This window comes from Schistocerca gregaria, unplaced genomic scaffold (assembly GCF_023897955.1).
Source record: "Schistocerca gregaria isolate iqSchGreg1 unplaced genomic scaffold, iqSchGreg1.2 ptg000178l, whole genome shotgun sequence".
Lineage (NCBI taxonomy): Eukaryota > Metazoa > Arthropoda > Insecta > Orthoptera > Acrididae > Schistocerca > Schistocerca gregaria.
Window position 1 is genome coordinate 12,051,342 of NW_026061728.1, and position 18,483 is coordinate 12,069,824.

General features: G+C 45.0%; 2 non-coding genes across 2 annotated transcripts; both read left to right on the forward strand.

Annotated features, from left to right (window-relative positions):
- The first annotated feature begins 4,916 nt into the window (after window positions 1–4,916).
- Trnak-cuu (transfer RNA lysine (anticodon CUU)) lies at window positions 4,917–4,989 on the forward strand. The gene has a single exon. It is a non-coding gene; the product is annotated as a tRNA-Lys (tRNA).
- A 4,647-nt stretch (window positions 4,990–9,636) lies between these two features.
- On the forward strand, window positions 9,637–9,708 carry Trnam-cau (transfer RNA methionine (anticodon CAU)). Its single transcript has one exon. It is a non-coding gene; the product is annotated as a tRNA-Met (tRNA).
- The last annotated feature ends 8,775 nt before the right edge of the window (window positions 9,709–18,483 follow it).

Here is an 18,483-nt window from a genome sequence, read left to right on the forward strand (position 1 = left end):
CGAGTCTGCAGCCGATGTTGTACTTCTACAGGAAGTGTCTATATTAAGTCTCACCATTGCTGCTTTTCATGAGATAGCAAATGTAACGAAAGACACGGGCACATGTGCAGCCATTTAGTGAAAAAGCGGCGGACTTCAGGCTGACTTTTCTTCCCCTCAAATACATTGTGCACATTGGGCGAAGTGTAAATCTCGAATTTTGTGTACCCCCTCTACTTTGCCATCCCTACATGACAATTAACCTTCTCAGATGATTCAAGCTTATAAAATATTAACTATTAACGGTAACAGGATAACGTCAGATTTGAAAAAAGTTGTGTTAAAACAATTTATCTATGAATCAGAGGCCGATGTTGTGTTGTTGCAAGAAGTGTTATTCACTGATTTCACCGTACCCGGTTTTCAAATATTTTATAATGTCCTACCGGACGCAAACACAGGAACCGCAATTTTAACTCGTGAAGGTTTACCGGTAACGTTGTTGGACAAACTGGTTACAGGAAGAGGCCTTAGTTGTAAAATATTTGATGTCACCGTTGTCAACGTTTATGCACCGTCCCGTAACACCAACAAAGCGGCGAGAGCTAATTTTTTCAAGGATGACATTATCTACTTGCTGAGGAAAAATCCTGCGTCTGTATTAATTGGTGGCGACTTCAATTGTGTAGTTAACAGGAAAGATCAGGTGCCGCACTTTAATTACAGCAAGGAGCTGCATGACCTAATTAAAAACATGAAGTACAAAGATGCATGGGAAATCAAATTCCCTACGCTAGTCAAGTTCACGCATTTCACTTCGACATCATGCAGTCGGATCGATAGGCAGTATGTGTCGGAGAATCTAATTCATAACGTGTTGGATGTGGAAGTAATCCCGACATACTGCTCGGATCACTGTGGGTTTTCTATGACTATCAATTTAGCAAGACAACCTACTAAATTTTACCGCAGTCAGTGGATGCTCAACATTGCCCATCTCAAAGATGACGAACTGGAAGACTGGATCAGAGCCACATGGACGGCATGTTTGAAATCAGTGCATAAATACGGATCTAAAATCGAATGGTGGGTGAAGTTTGCCAAACCTAAACTTCGGCAATCCTTAAAATCATACAGTTTTCAAAAAACTAGAGATACCAAAAAGACAATCGAATTTTATTATACGGTATTGCGACAACTACATGACAAACATAATGTAGCTGCTACTCACCTAGAGCAAATTCGAAAAATGAAAGCGAAGCTTCTAAGCATCACACGCCGGCTGTTGGAGGGATTAAAACTTAAATCAAAGGCGAAGTCTCTACTACAAGAAGAAACTACTTCAATGTTTCACCTGATCAAACACCAACTTCATAGGCGACGCAGTTTTATTGAACACCTCAAACTCGAAGACGGGACTGTAATTACCGACCAACATGACATGGTGCGCGCCATATATCAGCATTTCGCTCACCTCTACTCTAAAGACCAGACTGCCGAGACTGCACGTCCTGAAACTTTACACTTATTAACGGAACGGATCACTACTGATGAAAATTACTGTCTGCTTGCTGCCTTTGCTGAGGACGAAATATTACATCTCGTAAAGACGTCACCTTCCAACAAATCGGCGGGTCCAGATGGATTACCAAAAGAATTTTATCACAAGTTTTGGCATATTATTGGGTCAACATTCACGGATATAATAAACGAAACCTTACAAGGAGGAGAATTACCAACTGAACTTAAGGAAGGTAAACTAGTCTTGATTCCGAAAAGTAAAGGACAAAAGAACATTGATCAATTTCGCCCCTTAATGTTGATGAACTGTGATTACAAGACCATTGCACGAGCACTTAAGGAGAGACTCACACCACTTCTCAGAACAGTAATAAAAGGCCATCAAGCCTGCTTCCCGGGCCGGACGATCATGTCGGTCATCTCCGAATACAGAGACCTCATTTCTATCGTGGCAGTCACTGACATCAGGTGTGCAATATACTTCGTCGATTTCTGCAAGGCATTTGACCATGTCAGCCACCGATACGTGGACCTCATATTAAAACATCTTTTGACGATCGAGCAGTTAGAGTAATCCATCAGATGATGACCGGAATAACTGCCAAGGCTTACGTCAACGGACAGCCGACGAAAACTATTCATATAGAGAGGGGAGTTCCACAAGGGAGCCCGTTATCAATGCTTTTGTATGTTCTTGCACTTGAGCCTTTGCTACGGCAACTCAGCGACAAATTAAGTGGTGTCACAATCTCCGGAGTCACATTTACAGCAAAAGCATATGCCGATGACGTGGGCGTCGTCCTTCGAAACGGAGGAGAAATTACAATTCTGGAAGAGACGATACGTCAATATAGTCGCGCCTCTGGTGCAAAAGTGAACACCCATAAGAGTAAAATCTTAAATCTAAGAGGGTTTGACAGGGTACGCAGCCAATGGGCGTCACTAGTTGATTCCCACAAAACACTAGGCATTACTATGAACAATTGTCCAATGAAGATGGCTGCAGTAAATTGGCGGGACACGGCGAACCAAATACAGGGTGCGTTAAGGGAACTTCGTTGGCGATCCGCGAATTTATTGCAAAATGTTCAATTAATTAACACCTACGTGTTTTCTAAAGCCTAGTTGTAGCACAAATATTCCCAGCACCGACGTTACAGGTGAAAAAGGTAATGCGTCTTGCAAACAGCTACCTGTGGAAAGGCAACATATTTACAGTTAGACTGGACAGTGTGACCAAAGCAAGACTGATGGGTGGGTTAGGGCTAACTAATTTGGTTACAAAGGCAACTGCACTTTACATCAAAAGAACCCTGTTTATGCTTAATAAGGACAGAAATAACATCACCTCCCGACTATTCACAATTGTCCAGCCAGGTTCCCTGCAACCCCCGGTGAATGTGGGCAAACTAAACAACACACTAACGCATATCAAGAAATTTTATATTGAGGTCGGCTACTTAGAGGCACGCATAATGTACAAGTCAAGTATAACTACAAAGGAGATTCTAAATACATGGCACAAATCGGATACACAAAATACCATAGAAATCAAATATCCGAACGTCATATGGCGTACTGTATGGAAAAACCTTAGCCTCAAAATCCATTCAACAAACGTGGCTTCCCCTTGGTACAAGGTAGTCAGCGACACTGTACCAACCAATGCAAAACTTTATCAGATAGGACTGTGTGCTACAAATCACTGCACTAAGTGTGGATTCGTGGACACACTTCACCACAGATTCACGTGCAGAGGACAATTTCACAATTGGACATGGATAAGACAGAAGATTGCACTCCTCACCAGAAGTGATGGCCGCCATTATACACCACAAATGCTATTACAGCCTGAAGTGACATTTTTTTCCAGAAAGCAAAAATAACGCTGTCATGAGGCTCATGGGTCACTACAGACATTATGTAATTGGAAGGAATGGATCTGACAATTCACTTGATTTCATCGTCTATATGGAATCCGCTTATTGGGAATCAAAAAAATACAGTGACCATAAAAAACACTACGGCAACATGTTGAATATAGTCTTCGAGAGGACAGGCATAGGATAAAAACGAACAACACGATAGAAACTATAAGGAAGTAACAAGCAAACAGTGGACTGAGTGAACTATTTTATTAATCTCTGAGAAGTGACTACAGCTTCTAAACGGTATTATGTACGAAAAAAAAACACAACAGAAAAAGGTACAAACAAATTACAACATTCCAGAACCAAACAGGGCAAATAAAAAAAACAAACAACTAAAAAAACATAAAATAAATTAAGGGAAAAACCACAACGTTCTAAGTAAAACCTTTGTTCCATGACATACATAATCTCAGAGGAGACAAACAAAAAGTATGTGTCCTCCCATGTCATGATGGAGAAGGGGTTCTGTGTCGTGTCGCACTTGCTGTGCCGCGAAGAGGCCCCACTGCTGTTGCTGCGCGTCCGGGATCCTGCCTTCATTGCGATCTACTTATTGAAAAGAGAAGTAAAAAAAAAAGGGGTTAAGGAAAAAAAAGTGGTTAAGGACAAAAAAAGTTTGAAAGAGCTTTTAAAAAAATTTTAAAAAAGTGGTTAAGAAAAAAAAAAGTGGTAGAGCACTGGTCTAGTACACCGAGGGTTGTGAGTTCCATCCTCACAGGAGGAAGACGAATTTTGGAAATCAGTTGCGCGTCGTGGCCGTATAGCAACCAGTATCTGTGATGACGAACAATTAGCGACAGGCGTTTTATTAAGAATTACTCTCATATGTGATTAAGGCGAGTGGCGTAGATAAAGCATTTGCCATGGCCGTACAGCATCAGGTGGGACGAAAAAAAATCAAAAAAAAAATGGATAAGGCATCGGTCTCCTAAACCGGGGAATGTGGGTTCGAGTCCCAGTAAAAAAAAAAAAAAATGGATAAGGCATCGGACTTCGGATCTGAAGAGTACAGGTTCGAATGCTGTCACGCTCGTGTTTTATCAGTTCTGAAAAAGAAACATACCGTTTTAGTGTAGCAATTCAGCAGTACGAAACCGTCTGTATGTTGCTGTTGACCATTTTCTGCTTGGAGATGCTCTTGAGCTTGAAACACACACAACAAGACCGGTGTTAACTAGCGAAATGGTCGGCAGAGTGCCGTCACCGCGAGTTTTCACTGGCACTTGCACATCTAACACAACGTCGGAAAGTAACTCGTTCGCCTTTTGAGTCACATCAAGTATGAGTGTTAATTTTGACGCCACTAGCTCTGCAGGTTGTCATGCAATTCCTTTACCTCTCAGAAATGATTATGAAATAAAAGTGAAGTACGTGACGAGTGTGACGTTAGGAAAACATTAGGCAGCATGGAGAGATGCTGTATGGGAGCACCCAACCCAAACGAGTACTGTGTGACGTGCTACCCGGCAAGTATTTACCGAAGCAGCCCGGCTAGCTCAGTCGGTAGAGCATGAGACTCTTAATCTCAGCGTCGTGGGATCGAGCCCCACGCTGGGCGGAACAGAATTTTGTTAGGCTGCAGATGTAAATAACCGTTTTTTCTGAGTAGCTCAGTCGGTAGAGCATGACACTCTTAATCTCAGCGTCGTGGGATCGAGCCCCACGCTGGGCGGAACGGAATTTTGTTAGGCTGCAGATGTAAATTACCGTTCTTCTGATTAACGTGATATAATGGAAATAGCAACTTTAAACTTTGCCTACGTCTCTGTCAGTCGCAAGGAAACTGTATTTGAAGGTGAAGGTGATTTTGTAGACATGTGTGAAAGACATGTTCTGAAATGCAAGTGTTGTTGTTTGGAGAGCCCATCGGTTACGTGTCAGATGTGTAGCCAAGCAGTAATGGGTCGCCATAGCTGCAAATATTAGTCGGTAATATGAAGTGTTGTCAGCTCAAACCTGATGATCCAGACGACCGCAAGGACGAAGTACCCATAAGTACCACTAGGCGGTGCCTCTTTAGCTCAGTGGTAGAGCACTGGTCTATTAAACCATGAGTCGTGAGTTCCATCCTCGAAGGAGGAAGTCGAATTTTGGAAATCAGTTGCGCGTCGTGGCCGTATAGCAAACAGTATCTGTGATGACGAACAATTAGCGACATGCCTTTCATTAAGAATTACTCTCAGATGTGATTAAGGCGAATGGCGCAGATAAAGTCTTTGCCAAAGCGGTACAGCATAAGGTGGGACGAGGCAGTCTGAATTACATTTTATAGATGTATTTCTCACACATGTCAGAGCCTCTCGTCGTCGACGTCGTCGCCGCCGCTTTTGCAGAAGTAGCAAATGGCCATCGTAGCAAATGCGGCGAGGGACGCCCTGCCTTCGATTCCGTATGCACAAAGTGTGTGGTCTTGTTTCCCAGTCTATATTTGGTCGGTCACGTAAGAGGTTGAATGTAACGAATGGGTGGGAAATAGCAAGGGGCAGCGGCTGTGTAGAACGAAAACACAAATCATCAGTGGTGTAAGCGTTTCGAGATGAGTCATATACGAGTTGCACTTGGTCGTCAGTGACCATTCATTCTGGCTCTAGCTGCCGACGCGTACGGACGTGTCACCGTTGCTGCGTGTAGTCAGTGTTTCGCCAGTGTGTACCTTTGCGTTTCGGTGTTTTTGAGTTTTGTTATTTTCTTCGTGTGTAACTCGTGTTTTTTCTGCCTCCTGTGTTCTTTTTTTGTGTTTTCTACCGACGATTATTTGTCGTTTGTGGAGTTTTCGGTAATTACCGGAATCTCCCCTTGATTACTGCATACCATGGCTACAACTGTGAGGAAGAATACGCTGGTTTTTGCCTTCGCTAAGGAAACACCACGTGTTCAGCCGACTGCTCTGGAAATTCATGATTGGCTTTATCAGGTACTTGGCATAAATTCTGATATGGTGCATACCACTCAGCTAGATACTGACAACTACTGTGTTTTCGTAAAGTTTTTGGATTCCGTTTCGGTCGATAAAATTATTGGAAAATTCGGGTATCATGTCGAATTTTTGCATAGAGACGGCACTACAAGTAAAGTGGCTATCAGGAGAGCTGATGCTCTTTATAGATCTGTGCGGGTGTTAAATTTACCTATCGAGATAGATAATGAGAAAATCAAGGTTGCCCTGTCTCAATATGGTGAGGTAAAGGATATAGTTAACGAACGTTGGTCGAAGCAATTTAAAATTCAGAGCTTCAATGGTATTCGTTCGGTAGAGATGGAAGTAAAGACGAATATCCCATCTCATATAACTGTTGACGGGCATAAAGCACACGTGATTTATACTGGTCAAACCCCTACGTGCCATATATGCAATGAATCGGGTCATTTAAGGCAGGACTGTCCCCGTCGTGTCGTTGTACTAAAAACAAATTTAGTCCAACGCCGCAACATGACCTTGAGCGAAGTTTTGGCAACCGATAACACGGCCAAACAGGGTGAGGGTTCGGATCCTGTACCTAGTACTGGAACTATTGCTGTTGGTGGCAGTGATTTTCCACCCCTGGTAACACGCTTCAATTGTGATTCCTCTGCCCGTGAGTTAGACGTACTAACCAAGAAACGACCACTTGAACATACAGATGATCATTCTGATGATGACACCTCCCGACAATCTCCTGCTGTACGTAAACAGAAAGCTGGCGATGAAAATCTGCATGTGCCCCAAGACGGAATGCAAGTAGATTTAATTGCAGTTTCTGATACATCTCGCTCACTGCCAGAAAATGCAACGGCAGCTGCCGACAGCGAGAAAGTAGAAGTCCCCCAAGCAGTGACAACTTGCCCAGCTGTAAACAGCGATAATCAGCTGTTTACCGACGGGAAGTTCGCGGAAGCGGTAGAACAACAACTCCGCGACACCGCAACAGCACAGCAACCGGCACCTGAGTGTAAACAAGTGAAAGTGTTTACTCCTGAACCGGAAAATAAGCAAACACCGTCGCAAGCGTCACAACAACCGAAGGTAGCATGTAAACAGCAGGCAGTGTTTACAAACCAGGTCTCTCTAGACACTGCTGCTGAAGCGGCCGCGTCGAGTGTTGCCACAACAAAATCAGGTCAGGGTTTTCAGGGCGTCCACCGCCGTACGCTAAAACCACAACCGAATCTTACTGTTTCTCGCACCCAAGCCAAACAAAAAGCGGACAAGTCGGACGTAAAATCACAGAAAAATATACGCTATGAAATTGTCAGAGAAGGTGCTCCAGATGAGCCTCCTGACACACTCAGTGTCGAACAGCCCCTCAGTACTAAGGTGCGGGATGACAATGGCAGACAAACTAACGTTTAGCGACCGTGTTACTAGGACTGCTACCAAGTTCTAAATGACTGTAGTTCTAAACAGGATTTCAGCATACCAAAAGTACAACAGTTTTTTTTTGACCAACTTTGTCCGTGGTCAATAGCAAGTTAGAGATGCAAGCATACTCTATCACAACGATCAATATAAATAAAATTCGAACCTCATTAAAGCTAGCTGCTCTCAAGGAATTTTTGTATGACTCTGGAACCGATATCGCTTTGCTACAGGAGGTTGTAACGACGGAATTTGTAATACCAGGATACACCGCAATTGTTAACGTATCTTGTTACACACATACAGGAACAGCGGTTCTGCTCAGGGAAGGGATTCCCGTATCTCAAGTGGAGCGCTTGGAATCTGGAAGGGCAATTAGTATTAACGTTTTAGGTACCACATTGATTAACTTATACGCGCCCTCAGGAAATAGTAATAGACAGGACAGGGCAGCATTTTATAAAGAGGAACTTATATATTTATTACGTCGAAACCCAAACAGTTTTATAATGGGCGGTGATTTTAACTGTGTGTTAAATCGTAAAGATCAACAACCACATTTTAACGGTTCTTTAGAATTTAAACGCCTAGTAACCGACCTATAACTAAAGGACGCATGGGAACTAAAATATCCAACGAAGGTTGAATATACGTATATAACACAGACTTCGCGCAGTAGAATAGACAGAATCTATGTTTCCCAAAACTTGGAAAGATGTCTACTAAATTCAGAATTCGTACCTGTATATTTTAGTGACCACTGCAGTATGAAGGCGTGTATTAATTTAGCTCCACAGCCGATTCAGATTTTTAGGAACCAGTGGCATCTAAATGTCTCTCTCTTAAAAGAGCAAGATTTGGCAGACGCGGTATCGGATGCGTGGACCTTATGTCTGCGATCGATCGAGAGGCACCCCACAGTATTAGACTGGTGGATTAAGGTTGCAAAGCCGAGACTGAGAAAAGTGTGTATCAGATACAGCAGAGAAAGAGCGTGGGAGTTAAAAAACAGTATGGAATTTTATTACAGTTTGTTGCGAGACCTCTATGAACAGGCAAACGTGTCAACCATTAGATTACAAGACATCAGACACACCAAAGCGAAATTGCTCGCCATTAAAAGACAACAGATGGAAGGTTAAAAACTGAAGTCAAAGGCGAAGTCGGTGGTAGATGATGAAACAACATCCTTATATCATCTGCTTCGGCATGCAAAGAATAGGCGACGCACTGTTATCAGTGGGAAAGAGCAAGGGGCAGCGGCTGTGTAGAACGAAAACACAAATCATCAGGGGTGTGAGCGTTTCGAGATGAGTCATATACAAGTTGCACTTGGTCGTCAGTGACCGTGTGGCCTAATGGATAAAGCGTCGGACTTCGGATCTGAAGATTACAGGTTCGAATGCTGTCACGCTCGTGTTTCATCAGTTCTGAAAAAGAAACATACCGTTTTAATATAGCAATTGAGCAGTACGAAATTGTCTGAATGTTGCTGTTGACCATTTTCTGCTTGGAGATGCTCTTGAGCTTGAAACACACACAACAAGACCGGTGTTAACTGGCGAAATGATCGGCAGAGTGCCGTCACCGCGAGTTTTCACTGGCACTTGCACATCTAAAACAACGTCAGAAAGTAACTCGTTCGCCTTTTGAGTCACATCAAGTATGAGTGTTAATTTTGACGCCACTAGCTCTGCAGGTTGTCATGCAATTCCTTTACCTCTCAGAAAAGATTATGAAATAAAAGTGAAGTACGTGACGAGTGTGACGTTAGGAAAACATTAGGCAGCATGGAGAGATTCTTTATGGGACCACCGAACCCAAACGAGTACTGTGTGACATGCTACCCGGCAAGTAATCATCGAAGCAGCCTGGCTAGCTCAGTCGGTAGAGCATGAGACTCATAATCTCAGGGTCATGGGTTCGAGCCCACGCTGGGCGGAACGGAATTTTGTTCCGCTGCAGATGTAAATTACCGTTTTTCTGATTAACGTGATGTAATGGAAATAGCAACTTTAAACGTTGCCTACGTCTCTGTCAGTCGCAAAGAAACTGTATTTGAAGGTGGATTTTGTAGACATGTGTGAAAGACATGTTCTGAAATGCAAGTGTTGTTGTTTGGAGAGGACATCGGTTACATGTCAGATGTGTAGCCAAGCAGTAATGAGTCGCCATAGCTGCAAATATTAGTCGGTAATATGAAGTGCTGTCAGCTGAAGTCTGATGATCCAGACGACCGTAAGGACGAAGTACGCAAAAGTACCGCTAGGCCGCGCCTCTTTAGGTCAGTGGTAGAGCACTGGGCTAGTAAACAAAGGGTCGTGAGCTCCATCCTCAAAGGAGGAAGTCGAATTTTTCAAATCAGTTGCGCGTCGTGGCCGTGTAGCAAACAGTATCTGTGATGACGAACATTTAGCGACATGCCTTTTATTAAGAACTACTCTCAGATGTGATTAAGGCGAATAGCGCAGATAAAGCCCTTGCCAAAGCGGTGCAGCATAAAGTGGGACGAGGCAGTCTGAATTACATTTTATACACTCCTGGAAATTGAAATAAGAACACCGTGAATTCATTGTCCCAGGAAGTGGTAACTTTATTGACACATTCCTAGGGTCAGATACATCACATGATCACACTGACAGAACCACAGGCACATAGACACAGGCAACAGAGCATGCACAATGTCGGGACTAGTACAGTGTATATCCACCTTTCGCAGCAATGCAGGCTGCTATTCTCCCATGGAGACGATCGTAGAGATGCTGGATGTAGTCCTGTGGAACGGCTTTCCGTGCCATTTCCACCTGGCACCTCAGTTGGACCAGCGTTCGTGCTGGACGTGCAGACCGCGTGAGACAACGCTTCATCCAGTCCCAAACATGCTCAATGGGGAACAGATCCGGAGATCTTGCTGGCCAGGGTAGTTGACTTACACCTTTTAGAGCACATTGGGTGGCACGGGATACATGCGGACGTGCATTGTCCTGTTTGAACATCAAGTTCCCTTGCCGGTCTAGGAATGGTAGAACGATGGGTTCGATGAAGGTTTGGATGTACCGTGCACTGTTCAGTGTCCCCTCGACGATCACCAGAGGTGTACGGCCAGTGTCGGAGATCGCTCCCCACACCATGATGCCGGGTGTTGGCCCTGTGTGCCTCGGTCGTATGCAGTCCTGATTTTGGCGCTCACCTGCACAGCGCCAAACACGCATACGACCATCATTGGCACCGAGGCAGAAGCGACTCTCATCGCTGAAGACGACACGTCTCCATTCGTCCCTCCATTCACGCCTGTCGCGACACCACTGGAGGCGGGCTGCATGATTTTGGGGCGTGAGCGGAAGGCGGCCTAACGGTGTGCGGGACCGTAGCCCAGCTTCATGGAGACGGTTGCGAATGGTCCTCGCCGATACCCCAGGAGCAACAGTGTCCCTAATTTGCTGGGAAATGGCGGTGCGGTCCCCTACGGCCCTGCATAGGATCCTACGGTCTTGGCGTGCATCCGTGCGTCGCTGCGGTCCGGTCCCAGGTCGACGGGCACGTTCACATTCCGCCGACCACTGGCGACAACATCGATGTACTATGGAGACCTCACGCCCCACGTGTTGAGCAATTTGGCGGTACGTCCACCCGCCCTCCCGCATGCCCACTATACGCCCTCGCTCAAAGTCCGTCAACTGCACATACGGTTCACGTCCACGCTGTCGCGGCATGCTACCAGTGTTAAAGACTGCGATGGAGATCCGTATGCCACGGCAAACTGGCTGACACTGACGGCGGCGGTGCACAAATGCTGCGCAGCTAGCGCCATTCGACGGCCAACACCGCGGTTCCTGGTTTTGTCCGCTGTGCCGTGCGTGTGATCATTGCTTGTACAGCCCTCTCGCAGTGTCCGGAGCAAGTATGGTGGGTCTGACACACCGGTGTCAATGTGTTCTTTTTTCCATTTCCAGGAGTGTAGATGTATTTCTCACATATGTCAGAGCCTCTCGACGTCGACGTCGTCGCCGCCGCTTCTGCAGAAGTAGCAAATGGCCATCGTAGCAAATGCGGCGAGGGCCGCCTGCCTTCGATTCCGTATGCACAAAGTGTGTGGTCTTGTTTCCCAGTCTATATTTGGTCGGTCACGTAAGAGGTTGAATGTAACGAATGGGTGGGAAAGAGCAAGGGGCAGCGGCTGTGTAGAACGAAAACACAAATCATCAGGGATGTGAACGTTTCGAGATGAGTCATATACAAGTTGCACTTGGTCGTCAGTGACCGTGTGGCCTAATGGATAAGGCGTCGGACGTCGGATCTGAAGATTACAGGTTCGAATGCTCTCACGCTCGTGTTTTATCAGTTCTGAAAAAGAAAAATACCGTTTTAATGTAGCAATTGAGCAGTACGAAACCGTCTGAATGTTGCTGTTGACCATTTTCTGCTTGGAGATGCTCTTGAGCTTGAAACACACACAACAAGACCGGTGTTAACTAGCGAAATGGTCGCAGAGTGCCGTCACCGCGAGTTTTCACTGGCACTTGCACATCTAAAACAACGTCAGAAAGTAACTCGTTCGCCTTTTGAGTCACATCAAGTATGAGTGCTAATTTTGACGCCACTAGCTCTGCAGGTTGTCATGCAATTCCTTTACCTCTCAGAAATGATTATGAAATAAAAGTGAAGTACGTGACGAGTGTGACGTTAGGAAAACATTAGGCAGCATGGAGAGATTCTGTATGGGGCCACCCAACCCAAACGAGTACTGTGTGACGTGCTACCCGGGAGGTACTCACCGAAGCAGCCTGGCTAGTTCAGTCTGTAGAGCATGATACTCTTAATCTCAGGGTCGTGTGTTCGAGCCCCACGCTGGGCGGAACGGAATTTTGTTCCGCTGCAGATGTAAATTACCGTTTTTCTGATTAACGTGATGTAATGGAAATAGCAACTTTAAAGTTTGCCTACGTCTCTGTCAGTCGCAAGGAAACTGTATTTGAAGGTGAAGGTGATTTTGTAGACATGTGTGAAAGACATGTTCTGAAATGCAAGTGTTGTTGTTTGCAGAGCACATCGGTTACGTGTCAGATGTGTAGCCAAGCAGTAATGGGTCGCCATAGCTGCAAATATTAGTCAGTAATATGAAGTGTTGTCAGCTGAAGTCTGATGATCCAGACGACCGTAAGGACGAAGTACGCAAACGTACAACTATGCCGCGCGTCTTTAGCTCAGTGGTACAGCACTGGTCTAGTAAACCAAGGGTCGTGAGTTCCATCCTCAAAGGAGGAAGTCGAATTTTGGAAATCAGTTGCGCGTCGTGGCCGTATAGCAAACAGTATCTGTGATGACGAACAATTAGCGACATGCCTTTTATTAAGAATTACTCTCAGATGTGATTAAGGCGAATGGCGCAGATAAAGCCTTTGCCAAAGCGGTGCAACATAAAGTGGGACGAGGCAGTCTGAATTAGATTTTATAGATGTATTTCTCACATATGTCGGAGCCTCTCGTCGTCGACGTCGTCGCCGCCGCTTTTGCAGAAGTAGCAAATGGCCATCGTAGCAAATGCGGCGAGGGACGCCCTGCCTTCGATTCCGTATGCACAAAGTGTGTGGTCTTGCTTCCCAGTCTATATTTGGTCGGTCACGTAAGAGGTTGAATGTAACGAATTGGTGGGAAAGAGCAAGGGGCAGCGGCTGTGTAGAACGAAAACACAAATCATCAGGGGTGTGAGCGTTATGAGATGAGTCATATACAAGTTGCACTTGGTCGTCAGTGACCGTGTGGCCTAATGGATGCAGTTCCGCTTGAGACGCGACAGCGATCGGACGTGCTGTGTATTCGATCCGCCGTTACCCTCGGGTTGTGAATATTTACCTTCTGTGTGTGACGTTTCTTTGTCTTCTGTTTTTCGTTGTTTCTTTGCCTTAGGTTTTGTTTTGTGTCTTGTGTTGTATTGCTGCTTTTGCCGCATTAATTAAGTGTTATGGCTTCCCGGTTGTTTCCGCGGAAGTGTACTCTCAGTTTTCAAATTAACAAGGCTACCAGGAATGTCCAACCGTCATCGTTGGAAATTCACGAATGGATTGTGGACACGATTGGCATTACATCGGACCAGGTACATACGGCGTATTTTGATACAGAATTATACTGCTTTTTTGTGAAATTGTTAAACCCGGTTTTGCTGGATAAGATTTTACTTAAACATGGTGAGCAAGTGTCGTTCCGTCATAGGGATGGTTCTGTTAGCAGTGTTACTGTCTCAAATGCTGAAATTACGTATACTACAGTTCGGGTTTATAATTTACCCCCTGAAGTTGACAACAGCTATCTTAAGGAAGCTTTGCTTGGTTATGGTACTGTTCAGTCAATTCGAAATGAACGTTGGTCTGCACAACATAAGCTGCAATGTTATAATGGTGTCAGATCAGTTGAAATGCATATTAAGTCTAATATACCGTCCCATCTGGTTGTATGTGGTTATCGTGTACATCTTACTTATGAGGGGCAGGTTGGTACATGTTTCCTATGTAATGAACATGGTCATGTTCGAGCTAATTGCCCTAAGCGGGTATTTGTGCTTAAAAATGGCCTAGCACAGCGCCGCAAATTAACGGTTGCCGATCTTGTGCTAGCAGCTTCCTCCACTGTTTCCTATCAGCCTCCTGCAGTAGCTTCTTCACAACAGGTGTCACCCTTCCCTGATGCAGTTTTTCCTCCGCTACCCACTCGCCCAGACGTATCGGCTGCTCCTATACCGATTCTGTCTGTTTCCAACAACAAACGCCGTCGTGCTAGTGATACCGGTAGCACTGATGACGAAGCTGCTGTTTCGCAGCCGGTTTGCGAATCTGATGAGAGAATTCCAGAATCTCCCATGCCTGTTTCGGATTCTGTTCCCGCTGTCTCTCCTGCTTTGCCTGATGACGTCAAACTTGCTGCCATGCCGTCGGTGCAAGAGCCACAACATTCGGTCGAGGTGTTGTTGACATCCCCACCGCCACAGGCATCACAACATGTTGACGACACTTCGGTGGAGACGGCTGTTTGTCGGAAAACCGCTCCTAGACCTGCGCGCTCCGCATCAGCAGACTCCAAACCTATCTTACCATCTCCTACACTTCCAATACCTACACATTCTGAAACCGGTGCCGATGTTTCTGATGCAGTTTTCCCATTGATGGCTCCTCCTTCTGACTCCTCTCGCCCTGCTAATCCTTCAGACGCTTTGGTTGACGTGCTTGATCTCGAACCCCCCACTCCGCCTGCTCTTGAATCTGGTGTGCATCAGATACGTCGTCGGGTGAAAGTGCCCCCCAATCTCCACGCGGTGCGGAAGAAACATAAGCATGCGAAGGACGACTCTGATTCCGTTGATTCTGGACAATCACCCTCTGCCATGTCTGATGTTGATTATATGGATGTAGTTGCTTCTAGTGTGGTGTAATTTGGGTTCATTTCCCGTTTTTTGGTTGATGATGCAGGCGTACACGTTTTTTACCTTAAATATAAATGGCATTCAATCTGCTCTGAAGTTAGCGTCTCTGCAGCAGTTTATTTATGACTCTGCAGCTGATATTGTTTTCCTGCAAGAAGTTTCCGTTGCACACCTGTTTGTTCCTGGTTTTCGCACTATTATAAATTTTGCACCTGAGTTTTCTGCAGGTACTGCTTTCCTAATTCGTGACGGTATCCCCGTTAGCGAAATTGAGCTTTTCGACTCGGGACGGGGCATTGGTTGTCGGTTATTTGACACGACCTTGGTTAACATTTACGCCCCCTCTGGTTCTAGCAAGCGGCAGGAAAGGTCTCATTTTTATAAAGAGGATCTGATTTACCTTTGACGCACAAATCCTGCGAACTTGATATTGGGGGGCGATTTTAATTGTGTGTTACAAGCTAAAGACCAATCCCCTCATTTTAATTATTGTTTCGAGCTACATTCTCTTGTACGTCAACTACGACTACGCGATGCGTGGGAGGTTAAACACCCCACTTTAGTTAAATTTACATTTTTTACTGCCACCTCAAGTAGTCGACTGTACCGATTGTATATTTCTGATCCCCTTAGTGTTTCTGTTTTAGATGTAGATGTTATTCCAGACAGTTTTACGGATCATTGTGCCCTTGCTGTTATAATTAATTTGGAGCCTCAGCCTCTTAAACTTTATAGGCCGCTGTGGAAATTAAATGTCTCCTTGCTCGATGACCTTGACATCGAACCTCTAATACAGACGGCGTGGGACATTTGTTTACGTTCTCAGCGATACTATCCGTCTAAGCTTCACTGGTGGATCCACTGTGCGAAGCCAAAACTACGTCGCACTTTAATGTCCTACAGTTATAATAGAGCGCGAGATCTGAAACAGACTTTTGAGTATTACTATTCGGTGCTTCGCGACCTTTATGATACTTCTAGAATGACATGTGCCCACCTTTCTGAGATTCGGAAAATTAAGGCCAAGCTTCTTAGTACTAAGCGGCTTCAGATGGAAGGATTGAAGATAAAATCTAAACCACCGTCCACGTTAGCACATGAAATGACTTCTATGTACCATCTGTTTCGTCACCACAAGAACCGTCGACGTATATTGACTGACGGCCTTATGGCAGCTGATGGTCGCCGGCTTACCTTACAGAATCAAATAACCCATGAACTTACCTGCTACTATGAGACGTTATATACTGCGGCCGATTCTGATCCGATTGATGTTGAAGAGATTTTAACTGCTATCCCATCAGTTTTAACAGAGGACCATAATGCGAAATTTTTAGCTCCTTTTACTGCAGACGAACTTTCAGCTTTCATTGCTTGTTCAGCATCTCACAAATCTCCTGGTCCTGATGGCCTACCTAAGGAGTTTTTTGTTCGCTTTTGGCCTCTTATAGGGCCTGTTTTTACGGATATTGTGAATGAAATTTTGAATGGTGGCACAATTCCAGCCGATTTCAAGAGAGGTACGGTTGTCCTGATACCAAAATCTGCTGGTTTGAAGACAGCTAGTGACTTTCGTCCTTTAACCCTTTTAAATTTTGACTATAAGACGGCCGCTAGGGCTGTTAATGCACGTCTATCCCTCTTGCTTACACCTGTGATACCTCCTTGTCAAAGCTGCTTTCCAGGGCTCTCTATATTGACGTCTCTGGCGGGGTATCGTGATGTCGTGTCGATTGTCGCTGTCACCAATATTTCCTGTGCGCTTTTATTTGTTGATTTTAGTAAGGCTTTTGATCGTGTGTCCCATTCGTTTTTAGAGCTTCTGCTGCGCCGGCTCGGTTTTAATGAACAGGCGCTGCTGGTACTTAAGAATATGACGACTGGCATTTCTGCTAAGATTGACATTAATGGCCAGCTAACAAAGGTCATTGATTTTCAACGTGGCTTCCCGCAAGGTAGCCCTTTAACCATGACCCTTTATACTCTCTCCCTTCAACCACTCCTCACACGTCTCAACTCGACACTTCGTGGTCTTACGATCTCTGGGGTTACCCAGACGGCAACAGATTATGCTGATGATTTGGTTGTTTTGCTTCGTTCCACCGCAAAAGTGCCGCAGTTGAAAATGGAACTCGATAAATTTTCTGCGGCCTCAGGTTCTCGTATCAATCCCCGTAAAAGCAAGCTCCTGAATTTGCGGGGCTTTGAACGTATGGTTGTTCCGTGGGTTACAGCTGTTGAACACCATACACATTTAGGTATCTATCTTGAACGTTGTCCTCTTCGGATGGCTGCAAAAAATTGGCAAGTGGCCATTTCCAAGCTGCAAGGTGTTTTATTAGAACACTCATGGCGTTCGATACCGCTACTGCAAAAAAAGCGTGTATTAGACACTTATGTTTTATATAAAGTATATTACGTTGCTCAATTGTTTCCGCTTCCGCGAATGCAAGGTGCAAAAATGGTACAGCTTATTAACAGATATATTTGGCGGGGGCATATTTTTTAATTACGTTATGATGTTCTTACGAAGCCGCGTCTTAAGGGCGGCTTGTCGTTCACCGATGTCCGTGTCAAGGCTGCTGCCCTTTATGTTAAGCGAACCCTCCATCTTTTATTTTCTGAGTACCCGACTGTTACTTCGCGATTATTCCATGTCGTTCGTCCTGCGAGCTTGTCACCGCCTATTAATGTTGGGACTCTAAATGCAAAGCTACGGCATGTTCGGGATTTCTACATTGAGATTAGTTACCTAGATCTCCACTTACAACGTCGTCCTGTTATTACTACGCTAACCCTGCTTGACAAATGGCACAGGTCTTCTTCTTCCAACCCGATTGTTTTGCATTATCCCTGTTTTAATTGGTGTAACATATGGACGAATATTAGCTTACCTGTTCATTCAGCAACTGTTGCCTCCCTGTGGTATAAGATAGTTAATCAGCTGATACCTACGAACGAACGCCTTCATCGTATAGGTTTATGTGTCTCTCCGCTTTGTCAAACATGTGGTTGTGTCGATACACTCCAACACCGATTTACCTGCGCTGACCGTCTTCGCATGTGGCACTGGCTGCGCCGACAATTGGCTTTACTCAACAGGAGCTCAGAATCGGCATTTAAGACTGATATTCTCTGCTGGCCGGACACGGTTTTTTATCCCCGGACCAAGAACAACACCGTTATGTGGCTTCTTGGCCGTTACATTTTTGCAGTGGTTAATGATCATGGTATTACCGATTTTATTTCGTTTACTGGTTACATGCTTCATGAGTACTGGACACAAAAGTCTTTCCCACACT